The sequence below is a fragment of the Papio anubis genome, chromosome 14, assembly GCF_008728515.1.
Source record: "Papio anubis isolate 15944 chromosome 14, Panubis1.0, whole genome shotgun sequence".
In the NCBI taxonomy this organism is placed as follows: Eukaryota; Metazoa; Chordata; class Mammalia; order Primates; family Cercopithecidae; genus Papio; species Papio anubis.
The window spans coordinates 18744726-18760048 of record NC_044989.1 but is presented as its reverse complement, the minus strand read 5'-3'; positions in this window follow the sequence as shown (position 1 = coordinate 18760048).

Here is a 15323-nt window from a genome sequence, read left to right as displayed (position 1 = left end):
TGAAGTAATGCCAGTGGCTGCTTGCAGAAGGTGTTTTTAACTTTCCATTTGACTTAAGCGTCCAGTGCATTGAGGTGTCTGTGACACTCTGTTCTGTGTCACATTTGTGAGCAGGATGATGTTGTAATGCTCCCGTAATGGCTAATATTATGTTAATGGAGATGGATGCCAACGTGTACGCATATATATTTAGTCAGGTGGAGGCATTCCCAACTTGTAATGTAATCTGTGTGGTTTAAGAATTCACACATAAAAATGGAACAAGGAGGATTCAGCTCTGATTCTGGACTCTGCCTTTGCCCTTGTAGGAATATTTGACATTTTTCTCTCACAATGGCCATTTTTCACTCTCTTGCGGAGAACACAAAAGTATTCCAATGAAATGAATGAATATCCGGAATTCCAGTTCAGTCTTTCCAAAGGTCTAGGATGGTGCTGGGGAGATGAAGTTGCCTGCGAGGTGGGATGGCAGGTCACTTCCCCTGGATGTGGTCTACTTGGTCACAGCCACATGACATTGAGCAAAAGGGGTAAGTGGACACTACCAGGATAATCCAGGGGGTTAACCTACCTCCTTCACCTGTGTAAACAAGAACAGAAAGATAAAGGATCAGGAGTAAAAGACTTCTCTCTACTGCAAACTTCCTTGGTGGCTTTGGAAGAATCACTAAACTTCTCAATTTTCTCATCTATCAAAAACTTGGGACCCTCTGTTGTGGCCTTCCTCTGAGTTGTTCAAATAAAACAATTCTGTGAAAGTGCTGGTATCAATGAAATGATTTATAAAATGATGGGATTATGTAAAACGGTGACTATTAAGTGAGTAACTGGAACTCACAGAACCCTCTCTGACCCAAGGCCAGATGTTTGTGTAACCTCTCCCTGGGTCAGCAGGCCTATGCAACACTTTTTCTGGAGAAGGCATCATGCAACACCACCTTTCTGTCACAACCTCACCTCCAATTCCTATCTCAGCCATCTGCAGCATACCTGAAATGTTTAAAGAGCAGACACGTCTTACCAGACACTTCCTTATAATGTTACAGGATCATAATTTTAAATTATGGAACACAGAATCCAATCATTTTTATAGTCGATAAATCTCATGTGGAAGCAGAAATACCTCCTGATGCACCAAAATGTCAGTCTCTGAAGGCTCCTTTGCCCTTGTAGAGAATGGCATGGGAGTCAGTCTTCCTGTCTAGATTTTTTTCTTCTCCTGTGTGGCACGTCTTTATTCTTGCTAATCCTGGTATTTGTCTTCTAAAGCCTTGCACATAGGCATCATCTCTAGAACTTCTGGGATCCACAGGCCATGTTTATATTTTGCATCATGGAGATGATAGATTTTTAAAATCTCCTCTGACTCTAACATTCACAGCCATATAACTTGGTGGAAGTCACCCAGTCCAGTCTGGGCCTGAGCCACCCTCATGGGAAGTCAGTGAGATGAGATTTCGTGATGTATAGAATAAAGGAGAAGATGGAATCTGGACACAAATCATACAGATAATTGAGGGTATTTTGACCAAGGTGGCCCTTGCATCTGAGTAAAGAATCAGGAGGATTTTATGTCTGAGTGACTAAGAGTTAATTTGGCCTTCTGATTCACTTTGTTGTAAATGCATGCCTATATAAGTGAGATTCCAGGAGGCAAGCAAGTAGTTTTAGCTGGATTTATGAAAGAACTTCCAACAATGAGAACGAGGTGAAATTTTATGGGCTACCTGAAAGGCAGATCTCACTTTAACACAGGAATGGTTTGATCAGAGCTGTACAATCAACTGGCAAATATGTCATAGCTAAAATTTTCTTTGGGAGAGAGACTGTTGGAATCGAACATTCTAGGCAGTTGCTTGCAAGGCTGAGATATTTGGACTCACTCAATAGGTGGCCAGAGGAGTATTTCTCTCTCAGAAACACACACACATGCCACCACCACCATCACCATCACCACCACAAGGCATAGAAGCTTTGTGCGTGTTCTAAAACGTAAAACCTCTCCATAGAGATCAGCCCCCAGCCCAGGAAAACACTGAACAATGGCAGATATTCAAGGGAATTTTGCTTCTTGGTAAGTAGCTAACTTGTTTGTTAGAAGACCAGTATGAAAGGAGGAAAGAAGACATCTCTGCAGGGGGAGGAGAGGGAGGGAAGATACAAGAAAACAACTAGGAGACACATTTTACCTTTTGGCCTTATTCAAACACTGTGCAATGGGCCCCAGGAATCTAGTTCTGGAGCTAGTCCATCAAGTAAGCCTTCGAAAAATTTGCACAAAAGATTCTTAAGTAAGCTCATAAATGTGACACCAAGCAAATACTTGGCATAATTTAGCCAAGTCATAAAAAAGTTGCTGGGGCCATACAGCAGCATTACCTGAGCTGGAAAAAGCTTGTGTGCAGGGCTTCTCTACCCATAATTAGGGATCAGGTAAGTGACAGAGATTTCAAGCTTTATTTAATTTGGTCCTGGACCAGTTCTTTCTGGTCTCTAGACTCTTGTCATAAAGGGGAACCAATATAAAATAGGACAAGACGAAAGAAAATATGTGAACTTTTTACTATAGAAATGTGAACTTTTTATTGAAGAATCTGGCCTGATGTGAACACATCACTGCTGTGGAAGCTGGGCACTGGGAAAATGTTCCAAGTCATGGGCTGTTCTTGGAATTATCTTAACTGCATTCCTCTCTCAATTATTTTGTTTTTAATTGAATAACTAGAATCTTCTATTCACTCCCTGATCAGAAATGGTCACTGCCAGAGAAAATGAATGTGCAGGATGGCTCAGACTGACATTATAACAACCTGAGTATTAGTTTCTTAGGCTGCCATAACGAAGTACCACAAACTGAGTGGCTTAAGTAATGTACATTTATCATCCAACAGCTCTGGAAGCTAGAAGGGGTGGTTCCTTTGAGGAGCTGTGAGGGAGCAGCTATTCCATCCCTCTCACCGAATTCCTGGTGGTTTTCTGGAAGTCTTTGGTGTTCTTCGGCATGTTGAAGCAGTATCCTGATCTCTGGCTTCATCTTCCCATGACGCTCGCCTCTGTGTGTCTATGTCCAAATTCCTCCTTCTTATAGGGGACACTGTCATCCTGGGTTAGGGCCTTCCTAATGACCTCATTTTTACTTGATTACCTCTGTAAAATGCGTATCTCCAAATAAGGTCATATTGTGAGGTACCGTGGGTTAACACATCACCATGTGAATTCGGGGTGTGGGAGGGGCACAGTTTCACCAATAACAACCTGATTCCTAAAGCCAAAACAGAAGAGAGATATTGTTCATTAAATTTTTTAATCCCATGGAAAGAAATAATTTACAAAGCCCTAGTGAAGATGATGATCATAGCACTTCAGAAGTACCACTTTAATCATCTACTTTTGTGTGTTGATAGGCTTCTTGTTCATTGCCCCCTGTGTAAAGTCTCATTTGAGAAATTTATATTACAGGTAATGCCAAGAAAGGTTGACTTCATCCTTTTTGATAATAAGGACTAAGTAATTCACCATGTTTCATTTCTTTCTGAGGTTACCTTCTGGTAAATCTCAGAGCCAAACGTGGTACTCAGTCCTGGTCCCTTCACTTATTTCTCCCTCTTTTGTTGAACTTGGTGTTCAGTTCCTGTTTTTCTGCTTTTTGCATGTGGTCTTAATGTGCCTCTGGCCAGCTGCATCCCAGACTTACTGGAGAGAGGTAGGTGCACTTTGATGTAGTGAAAAGACAAACCCCAATGTCACTACTGCCTCTTCTGCTTAAACTCCTGGAGCCACCATCCATTTATGTCCTTCTCAGTGAGGTTTGCCCCAAGCATTTTGTAAATTATGTCTTTCAATTTACCTCCAAGCTTCCATCTCCTTGACAGAGCTTTTGAAAACAGTGGTTAACCCTGCTTAGAGCATGGAGCTGTTCACTTCCTTGAGTCAGATTTTTATTTGAAAAGAAATTCAGCCTTAATAATGCAGTAGCACAAAATACAAAAGCAACTTATTTGTGTGACAAACAACAATGAAGGAGCAAAAAGTCCCGTTTGTGCTTAAACAGTCTTTGGGGAAGACAGTTGCCGTTTCTCTGAGACAGGAGACATCTAAAATATGGGAAAACACACATATCACCACCACCACCACCACCAATACTACCAGCAGCAAACTATGAATTCGTAGTTCAATGTTCTTTTGCGGTTCCTTTGTATCACACTGAGGGGATCATAAAATAAAATATTAAGTCTTTAATCTATGAATACCTCATTAGGTATCTGAAGCTGGAATTTACCTCAATAATTTTACTTGGGGTTTGACATTTTTTGAATCATAATATGGGATTGTGAAGTTTAGTCACTGTTGATTCAGGTTTGCAGACAGCAATAAAATGAAGAGGCTTAGCACTTTGAATTAGGGATTCAAACTCTGTGTGTTTGTTCTGTGTTGCAAACCCATTTGTCCACTGGATTTTTAAGATCTAAATTGGTATTGAGCTACACCTATACCCTTTTCAGTTTATTAAAATTTATAAATCATATATTTTTATTTCCAGAAAGTCCTTTGTCTCGGTCTCTAAATGACTTGTTTTCATAGTATATCTTATTTTTAAAGTTCTCTTTGAACTCTTGCATCTATTCAATGTCAATAGAGGTCATCTTTTCTAAAGGCACATCCTTCTCCCTGAGAATCCTTAGATATGTTGTTATAATTTTTTTTCTTGCTCATTTTTCTCTATAATTTCAGCAAAGGCACCATCAGGTTGGAATGTTTGTGAAAGAGTGGGGAGCAAGGTTGGAAGGCACAGTCATGTCTCATCCCGTGAGCCAGCTGTGAGCACGCCAGACAACCTGACTCTGCTGCCGGGGCACTAGCTGAAGGCCTCTCTGCAGCTAGTCTTCAGCCCAATAGAGTCAGTACAGAGGCAATAGGACCCATTGGGTCTGGTCATATTCTAGAGTAATCGACAACCTCTAGCTTCAGTCATCTTTACACCTTCCAGAGAGGATGGTGGGAAAGGATATCAGGAAGACATGCTCAAATTGCCATCATTTAAATCTCTGTCCAGATTTTGATGAGTTGCAGGGGGGAGGAAATGGCAGCTGTGAACCAAAAGCATTTTGCACCATGTCAAAGTGAAGTGTATCTTAGCAAAAAAGTATAAATATTCAACATCAAGACACCTACCTACATAATTCCTTGTGCAAACAAATTAGAAGAAAAAACTGCATGTGATCATGTAGATAGGTACGGAAATGTCATTGTTGAGTTTTAGGGGGACCAGCAATTCCTAAGAAGAACCGTAACAAAAGTGGAAATAAAATATGAAGATTAGTCATAGATAAAATTTGTTCTAGTTATATGTAGTTAGTTATAACATATCAAATATTGAAATGTTAAAGCCATTTTCCATAAAATTAAGAAAACACAGATGGCAGCTATGTTTCTCATAAGAAATGCAGCTTTGGAGACAATTTCAACCTTAGTGAGACCATAACATAAAATCATTTATATAAATACTAAAGAAGAAAGTCAAAGAATATGAAATCACCTGTGTCAGAAAATGCTATTTGAATAAAAACAATTGCTAGCATGCTACATTAGTTTTCTATGCTGGGTAACAAATTATACAAATTTGGAGACTTGAAATGATATGTGGTTATTATCTCACAGTTTTTGTGGATCAGAGTACTGATATAGCTTATTCAATCCTCTGCTGAGGGTCTCAGGAGACTACATTCAAGGTGTTAGTCAAGTTGTGTCATCATGTATAGGCTCAACAGTGGAAGAAACTGCTTCCAAGATCACTCAGGTAGTTGCCAGAATGTATTTCCTTGTAGTTATTGACTTATGGCAGCTTGCTACTTCAAAATAAGCAATGGAGAGAGAGAGAGAGAGAGAGAGAGAGAGAGAGAGAGAGAGAGAGAAAGTCTAGAGTGAATTATCGAGTTAGACAGTTTTATGTTATCTCACATACTGAAGAGAGTGACAGTTCATTGCCTTTGTAATTGGTCAGAAGCAGGTCACAGTTTCTGCCTATACTCAAGGAGAGGGGGTTACATAAACACCAGGAGATAGGGACCATGAAGGCCACCTTAAAGTTCCAGGAAAACAGTTTAGCAGTTACTTAAAAAGTTAAACAAAGGACTGTCATAAGACCCAGCAATTCCACTTGTACATTCATATTCACAGCAACACTATTCATAATAGCCCAAAGTAAAGATAATCTGTATCACTCAGGGTTCTCTAGAGGGACAGAACTAATAGGATAGATGCATATATGAAGGGAGTTTATTAAGAAATATTGACTCACACGATCACAAGGTGAACTCTCACAATATGCCATCTACAAGGTGAGGAACAATGAAGCCAGTCTGAGTCCCAAAACCTCAAAAGCAGGGAAGCCAACAGTGCAGCCTTCAGTCTGTGGCCGAAGGCCTGAGAGCCCCTGGCAAACCAGTGGTGTAAAGTCCAAGAGTCCAAAAGCTGAAGAACTTGGAGTCTGATGTTCATGGGCAGGAAGTATGCAGCATGGGAGAAAGATGAAGGCTGGAAGACTCAGCAAATTGGCCTCTCCTACCTTCTTCCACCTTCTTCCTGCTTTACTCCAACTGCACTGGCATTTGATTGGATGGTGCCCACCCACACTGAGGATGGGTCTGCCTCTCCCAGTCCATTGACACAATTATTAATCTTTGGCAACACCCTCACAGACACACCCAGGAACAATACTTTGAATCCTTCAATCTAATCAAGTTGACACTTAATACTAAACATACACAATCCAAAGGCCCATCAACTGATAGGTAAGTAGGCAAAATGTGGTATGTACATACGATTATTCAGTCTTAAAGAATGAAGCGATATTACATACTGTGACATAAATGAACCTTGAAAACATCATGCTAGGTGAAAGAATCCAGTCACAACAGGCCATGTATAGTACAATTCTATTTATATGAAATGTCTAGAACAGTCAAATCCATACAGAAAGAATGTAGATCAGTGCTAAGAGAGGTTGGGGGGGTGAGAGGAATTGTTCTGACTGACAATAAATACAGGTTTATTTTTGTAATGAAGGAAACATCCTGGAATTAAATAGTGTTGATGGTTGCACAACATAGCGAATACACTAAAAGGACTTAACTATTTGTACATTTTCTTCTTCTTTCTTCTTTCTTCTTCTTCTTCTTTTTAAAGACAGATTCTCGATCTGTTGCCCAGGCTAGAGTGCAGTGGTGTGATCTCGGCTCACTGCAGCCTCTGACTGCTGGGTTCAAGCCATTCTCCTGCCTCAGCCTTCGGAGTAGCTGGGATTACAGGTGCATGCCACCACGTCCAGCTAATTTTGTATTTTTGGTAGAGATGGGGTTTCACCATGTTGGCCAGGCTGGTCTCAAACTCCTGACCTCAGGTGATCCATGCATCTTGGACTCCAAAGTGCTGGTATTACAGGTGTGAGCCACTGTGCCCGGCCTATTTGGATATCTTAAAATGTATGTAAACAAATGTTACGTTGTGTAAATTATATTTGAATTTTTTTAACAACTCTATACCGCATACATTATTATACCTAATAAATGTATACATATACAAAATTAACTTTTTTAAAAAAACTTTAAGTTCTAGGGTACATGTGCACAACATGCGGGTTGTTACACAGGTATACATGTGCCATGTTGGATTGCTGCACCCATCAATTCGTCATTTACATTAGATATTTGTCCTAATGCCATCCCTCCCCCAGCCCCCCACCCCCCAACAGGCCCTGGTGTGTGATGTTCCCCTCCCTGTGTCCATGTGTTCTCACTGTTCAACGCCCACCTATGAGTGAGAACATGCCGTGTTTGGTTTTCTGTCCTTGTGATAGTTTGCTGAGAATGGTGGTTTCCAGCTTCATCCATGTCCCTGCAAAGGACATACACTCATCCTTTTTTATGGCTGCAGAGCATTCCATGGTGTACATTTGCCACATTTTCTTAATCTAGTCTATCATCAATGGACATTTGGGTTGGTTCAAAGTCTTTGCTATTGTGAATAGTGTTGCAATAAACATACATGTGCATGTGTCTTTATAGTAGCATGATTTGTAATCCTTTGTGTATATACCGAGTAATGGGATCACTGGGTCAAATGGTATTTCTAGTTCTAGATCCTTGAGAAGTCACCACACTGTCTTCAACAATGGTTGAACTAATTTACACTCCCACCAACACTGTAAAGGTGTTCCTATTTCTCCACACCCTCTCCAGCATCTGTTGTTTCCTGACTTTTTAATAATTGTCATTTTAACTGGCATAAGATGGTATCTCATTGTGGTTTTGATTAGCATTTCTCTGATGACCAGTGATGATGAGCATTTTTTCATGTGTCTGTTGGCTGCATAAATGTCTTCTTTTGAGTAGTGTCTGTTCATATCCTTTGCCCACTTTTTGATGGAGTCGTTTTTTTCTTGTAAATTTGTTTAAGTTCTTTGTATATTCTGTATATTAGCCCTGTGTCAGATGGGTAGATTGCAAAAATTTTCTCCCATTCTGTAGGTTGCTTGTTCACTCTGATGGTAGTTTCTTTTGCTGTGCAGAAGCTCTTCAGTTTAATTAGATCTCATTTGTCAATTTTGGTTTTTTTGCCATTGCTTTTGGTGTTTTAGTCATGAAGTCTTTGCCCATGCCTATGTCCTGAATGGTATTGCCTAGGTTTTCTTCTAGGGTTTTTATGGTTTTGGGTCTTACATTTAAGTCTTTAATCCATCCTAAGTTAATTTTTGTATGGTGTGTAAAGAAGGGATCCAGTTTCAGCTTTCTACATATGGCTAGCCAGTTTTCCCAGCATCATTTATTAAATAGGGAATCATTTTGCTATTGCTTGTTTTTGTCAGGTTTGTCAAAGATCTGATGGTTGTAGATGTGTGGTGGTGTTATTTCTGAGGCCTCTGTTCTCTTCCATGGGTCTATATATCTGTTTTGGTACCAGTATCATGCTGTTTTGATTACTGTAGCCTTGTAGTATAGTTTGAAGTCAGGTAGCATTATGCCTCCAGCTTTGTTCTTTTTGGTTAGGATTGTTGTGGCTATGTGGGCTCTTTTTTGGTTCCATATGAAGTTAAATGTTGTTTTTCCAATTATGTGAAGAAAGTCATTGGTAGCTTGATGGGGATAGCATTAAATCTATAAATTATCTTGGGCAGTATGGCCAATTTCATGATATTGATTCTTCCTATCTATGACATGGAATGTTCTTCCATTTGTTTGTGTCCTCTTTTATTTCATTGAGCAGTGGTTTGTAGTTCTCCTTGAAGAGGTCCTTCATGTCCCTTGTAAGTTGGATTTCTAGGTATTTTATTCTCTTTGTAGCAATTGTGAATGGGAATTCACTCATGATTTGACTCTCTGTCTGTTATTGGTGTATAGGAATGCTTGTGATTTTTGCACATTGATTTTGTATCCTGATACTTTGCTGAAGTTGCTTATTAGCTTAAGGAGTTTTGGGACTGAGAAGATGGAGTTTTCTAAATATACAATCATGTCCCCTGCAAAGAGAGACAATTTGACTTCCTCTTTTCCTAATTGAATACCCTTTATTTCTTTCTTTTGCCTGATTACCCTGGCCAGAACTTCCAACACTATGTTGAATAGGAGTGATGAGAGAGGGCATCCTTGTCTTGTGCCTGTTTTCAAAGGGAATGCGTTCAGTTTTTGCCCATTCAGTATGATATTGGCTGTGCGTTTGTCATAAATAGCTCTTAATATTTTGAGATACGTTCCATCAATATCTTTTCTGCACTATTGAGATAATCATGTGGTTTTCGTTGTTGGTTCTGTTTATGGGATGGATTACATTTATTGATTTGTGTATGTTGAATCAGGTTTGCATCCCAGGGATGAAGCTGACTTGATTGTAGTGGATAAGTTTTTTGATGTGCTGCTGGATTTGGTTTGTCAGTATTTTATTGAGGATTTTTGCATTGATGTTCATCAGGGATATTGTTCTAAAATTCTCCTTTTTTGTTGTGTCTCTGCCAGGCTTTGGTATCAGGATAATGCTGGCCTCTTAAAACGAGTTAGGGAGGATTCCCTCTTTTTTTTACTGATTGGAATAGTTTCAGATGGAATGGTACCAGCTTCTCTGTGTACTTCTGGTAGAATTCGGCTGTGAATCCATCTGGTCCTGGACTTGTTTTGCTGGTAGGCTATTAATTATTGCCTCAATTTCATAACCTGTTATTGGTCTTTTCAGAGACTCAACTTTTTCCTGGTTTAGTCTTGGGAAGGTGTATATGTCCAGGAATTTATCAATTTCTTCTATATTTTCTAGTTTATTTGTGTAGAGGTGTTTATTGTATTCTCCGATGGTAGTTTTTATTTCTGTGGGATCGGTAGTGATATCCTCTTTATCATTTTTTATTGCCGTCTATTTGATTCTTCTCTCTTTTCTTCTTTATTAGTCTTGCTAGAAGTCTATCTATTTTGTTGATCTTTTCAAAAAACCAGTTCCTGGATTCACTGATGTTTTTGAAGAGATTTTTGTGTCTCTATCTCCTTCAGTTCTGCTCTGATCTTAGTTATTTCTTGCCTTCTGCTAGCTTTTGAATGTGTTTGCTCTTGTTTCTCTAGTTCTTTTAATTGTGATGTTAGGGTGTCGATTTTAGATCTTTCCCGCTTTCTCTTGTGGGCATTTAGTGCTATAAATTTCCCTCTACACACTGCTTTAAATGTGTCCCAGAGATTCTGGTACATTGTGTCTTTGTTCTCATTGGTTTCAAAGAACATCTTTATTTCTGCCTTCATTTTGTTATTTGCCCAGTAGTCATTCAGGAGCAGGTTGTTCAGTTTCCATGTAGTTGTGTGGTTTTGAGTGAACTTCTTAATCCTGAGTTCTAATTTGATTGCACTGTGGTCTGAGAGACAGTTTGTTGTGATGTCTGTTCTTATACATTTGCTTAGGAGTGCTTTGCTTCCAATTATGTGGTCAATTTTTTGGATAAGTGTGATGAGGTGCTGAGAAGAATGTATATTCTGTTGATCTGGGGTGGAAAGTTCTGTAGATGTCTATTAGGTCAGCTTGGCACAGAGCTGAGTTCAAGTCCTGGATATCCTTGTTAACCTTCTGTCTTGTGGATCTGTCTAATATTGACAGTGGGTGTTAGAGTTTCCCATTATTATTGTGTGGGAGTTAAGTCTCTTTGTAGGTCTCTAAGGACTTGCTTTTGGAATCAGGGTAATCCTGTATTGGGTGCATATATGTTTAGGATAGTTAGCTCTTCTTGTTGAATTGATCTCTTTGCCATTATGTAATGGTCTTCTTTTTCTCTTTTGATCTTTGTTGGTTTAAATTTTGTTTTATCAGAGACTAGGATTGTAACTGCTGATTTTTCTGCTTTCCATTTGCTTGGCAGATCTTCCGCCATCCTTCTATTTTGAGCCTATGTGTGTCTCTGCACATGAGATGGGTCTCCGGATTACAGCACACTGATGGGTCTTGACTCTTTATCCAATTTGCCAGTCTGGTCTTTTAATTGGGGCATTTAGCCCATCTACATTTAAGGTTAATATTGTCATGTGTGAATTTGATCCTGGCATTATGATGTTAGCTGATTATTTTGCCCATTAATTGATGCAGTTTCTTTATAATATCAACGGTCTTTATAATTTGGCATGTTTTTGCAGTGGCTGGCACTGGTTGTTCCTTTCTATGTTTAGTGCTTCCTTCAGGAGCTCTTGTAAGGCAGGCCTGGTGGTAACAAAATCTCTCAGCATTTCCTTGGCAGTAAAGGATTTTATTTTTCCTTCACTTATGAAGCTTAGTTTGGCTGGATATGAAATTATGGTTTGAAAATTCTTTTCTTTAATAATGTTGAATATTGACCCCTTCTCTCTTTTGGCTTGCAGGGTCTCTGCCAAGAGATCCACTGTTAGTCTGATGGGCTTCCCTTTGTGGGTCACGCGACCTTTCTCCCTGGCTGCCCTTACCATTGTTCCCTTCATTTCAACTTTGGTGAATCTGACAATTGTGTGTCTTGGGGTTGCTCTTCTCGAGGAGTATCTTTGTGTTGTTCTCTGTATTTTTTGAATTTGAATGTTGGCCTGCCTTGCTAGGTTGTGGAAGTTCTCCTGGATAATATCCTTAAGAGTATTTTCTAACTTGGTTCCATTTTCCCCATCACTTTCAGGTACACCAATCAAATGTAGATTTGGTCTTTTCACATAGTCCCATATTTCTTGGAGGGTTTGTTCATTTCTTTTCACTCTTTTTTCTCTAATCTTGTCTTCTTACTTTATTTCGTTAATTTGATCTTCAATCACTGATATCCTTTCTTTCTCTTGATCAAATCAGCTATTGAAGCTTGTACCTGCATTACGAAGTTCTCATGCTGTGGTTTTCAGCTCCATCAAGTCATTTAAGGTCTTCCCTACACTGTTTATTCTAGTTAGCCATTCATCTAACCTTTCTTCTGGGTTTTTAGCTTCCTTGCAAGGGGTTAGAACATGTTCCTTTAGCTTGGAGCAGTTTGTTTTTGCTAACCTTCTGAAGCCTACTTCTGTCAGCTTGTCAAACTCATTCTCCCTCCAGTTTTGTTCTGTTGCTGGTGAGGAGCTGTGATCCTTTGGAGGAGAAGAGGTGCAATGGTGTTTCGAATTTTCAGCTTTTCTGCTCCAGTTTCTCCCCATCTTTGTGGTTTTATCGACCTTCGGTCTTTGATGTTGGTGATCTACAGATGGGGTTTTGGTGTGGATGTCCTTTTTGTTGATGTTGACGCTATTCCTTTCTGTTTGTTAGTTTTCCTTCTAATAGTCCCCTCAGCTGCAGGTCTGTTGGAGTTTTCTGGAGATCCACACTAGACCCTGTTTGCCTGGGTATCACCAGTGGAGGCTGCAGAACAACATATACTGCAGAACAGCAAATATCGCTGCCTGATTTTTCCTCGGGAAGTTTTGTCCCAGAGGGGCACCCACCTGTATGAGGTGTCTGTCGGCCTCTACTGGGAGGTGTCTCCCAGTCATGCTACATGCGGGTCAGGGACCCACTTGAGGAGTCAGTCTGTCTGTTCTCAGAGCTCAAACGCCATGCTGGGAGAACCACTGCTCTCTTCAGAGTTGTCAGACAGGGACGTTTAAGTCTGCACAAGTTGTCACTGCATTTTGTTCAGCTATGCCCTGCCCAGAGAGGTGGAGTCTAGAGAGGCAGTAGGCCTTGCTGAGTTGTGCTGGGCTCCACTCTGTTCAAGCTTCCCTGCAGCTTTGTTTACCTACTGTAGCCTCAGCAATGGCAGATGCCCATCCCCCTGCCAGGCTGCATCCTCACTGGTCGATCTCAGACTGCAGTGCTAGCAGTGAGCAAGGCTCCATGGGCGTGGTACCTGCTGAGCCAGGCATGGGAGGGAATCTCCTGGTCTGCCGGTTGCAAAGGCCATGGGAAAAGTGCAGTATTTGGGCAGGAGTGTACTGTTCCTCCAGGAACAGTCTGTCACGGCTTCCCTTGGCTAGGAAAGGGAAATCCCCCAACCCCTTGCACTTCCTGCGTGAGGTGATGCCCTGTTCTGCTTCGGCTCATCCTCCATGGGCTGCACCCACTGTCCAACCAGTCCCAGTGAGATGAACCAGGTACCTCAGTTGGAAATGCACAAATCTCCCACCTTCTGCATTGATCTTGCTGGGAGCTGCAGACTGGAGCTGTTCCTATTCGGCCATCTTGGAAGTGATGTGGAAACCTCTATTCCAAAATTAACTTTTCAATATAATACAAATATCCCATTAGAAATAAAGGAAAACTATATTCGTAATAGTAATAAAATGTTAATTATCTATGATGCATTTTAACAAGAATAGGAAGATCTATGAAGAAGATGATAAGAAATAATAGTATCGAATATCAGTATTTACAAAATTAATGTGTAATACAAAATAATTAAAATCTTAATGAACTTTTAAAGCTAGATATATATTTTTAAAGTCATTATGAAATAATCAATGTGTAAAAATAGCTAAGAAAATTATGATAAAAACATCTTCCTGGATAGTAAAACTTAATTTAAAAAATTCCTATAAACAAAATAGTGTGTTCTTGACCCATTTATTCAGTGGAACAGAATTAAAGGTTTTGAAATAGATTCAAGTAAAAATGAGAAGTTAATATGGTATTTTGTTTCCGTGGATAAAGAGTGTTTATTTTAAAAATAATTCAGATATACAGGCAAGATTAAAGCAAATTTAGGTCCTTCATCTCATATATATATATGAGATAATCGATCTCATTATATATATCTCTCCATAGTCCATGTTGATTAAATATATAGGAAAAGAAGAAGGAAAAATGTATTAGAAAAAGCTAGGGGAAATATCTCATTACTGAAGGAAAGAAAGAAACTCAGGGGTAAAAACAATTGTAGATATTTCTAATCATAGTAAGTTAAATATGTATAATGATGGATATATGTACTAACTATGCTATATAACAATATGCATTAACTATATACACAAATATATCAATATATATGTAAACTAAATATTATTTACAGATATGTATGTTTAAAAAATAGATAGATAATACATAAGTAGAAGTTTTTCTGACTTCTCGGACAAGAAAAGAGTTAATATTGCTAAAATCTTAAGAGTGTATTCAAGCCCATCAGAGAAAAACACAGCTCAAAAGAAAAATGGACAGACGTGAATAGGAAAGTCAAAGAAGATTAATCTAAGCAGGCTATACACATATTGAATGATGCCAACCCTCACTAGTATTTAGGGAAAGGCAAATTAAAGCAGAAACAAGATAATATTTTTCACCATTAGACTCTAAAAATTAAAGTGATCATACCCAGTGGTTATAACTTTTTAAAAAATACAACTCATTAGAGCACCTTTATTAACTCCAGAAATAGGAAAAGTATGTAAAATAGAAAGATTAGTTTAAAATCAACACTATGCTGGTAAGGGCAGCCATGATTCCAGGAACATTAATTGCTGGGTAGCAATTATTTAATTACTAATTAATTACTAATTAAATAAGAAACCTCAAATACCATTAGACAATTGTGATTAAATGTATGTCATTCTAATTGAATGCATGGTTTATTGCCTTCTACTCAATCAACAGGTCACCTTCCTGTTTTGTATATTTGAAAATGGCGCATCTATGCAGATCTCAGGTTCCCTATTGTATGACATACTCCTTCACCACCTTCAAATACACCTTCAAACACTACCTTTTAGGTTACAACGTTTAAAAAGAAAATGGCACTTCTACTTCACCTGCTCAGCAAGTGAATTGCTGTAACATCTTGTAGAGTGATGAGTAAACAATTGTTAGGAAAAAAACACAGGCTTTTGATTCAGCAGTCC